General features: G+C 40.1%; 1 pseudogene; it reads right to left on the bottom strand.

Moving 5' to 3' along the window:
* Window positions 1–320: 320 nt before the first annotated feature.
* LOC118924910 (olfactory receptor-like protein OLF4) lies at window positions 321–1,288 on the bottom strand (annotated as a pseudogene).
* Window positions 1,289–1,518: the final 230 nt, after the last annotated feature.

Raw genomic sequence — 1,518 nt, 5'->3', positions numbered from 1 at the left:
CTCATATTTTTCTCTGCCATGAAATTATATAAAATGATTGCAAAGTATAGACATAGGAGTGGTACAACTCAAGAGTATTCTTTCAGTAAAATAGAAAAAATTAGTATGACATATTTCACCCCAGAAGAAACTATTCTCAAAATTCCTCCACTTTCATGAGATAAATGGGAATATTCTAATATTTTATAAGTTGGAAACAAATTTAAGAAAATAGGAAAATGACAAATGAAAGGTATTATATTATCAGAGACAGCAGATAGGGTAATACAATAGGTTACTTAAATAGTACATAAAAGTTGAAATCAAAGAAACTGAAATTCCAGGAAATAAATATGACGAGAAATTTACTTCACAATTTGATAAAACAATCATAATTTCTGGCTCTCAGAGTTGAGTCCTGCTATCAGATGCATTTCTTCAGTCCAAGAACAATTAGCCCTTTTATAGTTTCCTTCCCAAAGAATCTTTTCAAAGTCCTCTTTATGTCCTTGTTTCTCAGACTGTAGATGAAGGGGTTCAGCATGGGTGTGACCACAGTGTACATCACTGAGGCTGTTGCACTTGAGTGTGAGCTCTGGCTAGCAGCAGAGCTAAGGGGCACACCTAGGCTTGTACAGTAAAATAAGGCAACAACAGAAAGGTGAGATGCACAGGTGGAAAATGCCTTATACTTCCCCTGAGCTGATGAGATTCCACAGATGGAGGAAATTATCTTAGAGTAAGAGTAAAGGATCCCAGCAAGAGGACAATCACCAAGGAACCCAGCTCCAAAGTACATCACCATGTAATTAAGGAAGGTGTCAGAACAGGCAAGCTGGACCACCTGTTTGATTTCACAAAAGAAGTGGGGGATTTCCAAGTCAGTACAAAAGGACAGTCTCAACACTATTAAGCATTGTAACAAGGAATGCAGGACACTCATGGTCCAGGACACCAGGACCAGCAGGCCACACTGCTGTTAGTTCATGTTGACTGTGCAGTGCAGGGAGTGACAGATGGCAAAGAAACGGTCATAGGCCATCACAGTGAGGATGTAGTTGTCCAGTCCTGCAAATAGGAGGAAAAAATATATTTGGCTGATGCAGCCTGCATATGTTATAATTTTGCTCTGGGTCTGGATGCTCAGCAACATCTTGGGGATGGTGGTGGAGGTGAAGCACATGTCCACAAAGGACAAGTTGGAGAGGAAAAAGTACATGGGTGTGTGCAGGTGGGAGTCTGAGCTGACAGCCAGGATGAGGAGCAGGTTCCCAAACACAGTGATCAGGTACATGAGAGGAAAAACCCAAATAGGAGGGGCTGCAGTTGTGGTTCACTTGAAAATCCGAGAAGAAGAAACTGAAAATTCTGTAAGGTTCCTTTGGTCCATGTGTGGGAGGTGGCTACCAAGATACAGAAATATAAATGACAAATTTTCACACAATCAAGCATTAGTAATGTAGCATAAATACTACCATTTCTATTTTAGAGTCAAGAAAATAAATCCAATGTATGCTGAGGTCTGGTCCTATTGAGAAA

This window comes from Manis pentadactyla, chromosome 2 (assembly GCF_030020395.1).
Source record: "Manis pentadactyla isolate mManPen7 chromosome 2, mManPen7.hap1, whole genome shotgun sequence".
In the NCBI taxonomy this organism is placed as follows: Eukaryota; Metazoa; Chordata; class Mammalia; order Pholidota; family Manidae; genus Manis; species Manis pentadactyla.
Note: the sequence above shows the minus strand (reverse complement) of the source record. Positions and strands in the feature narration are given on the sequence as shown.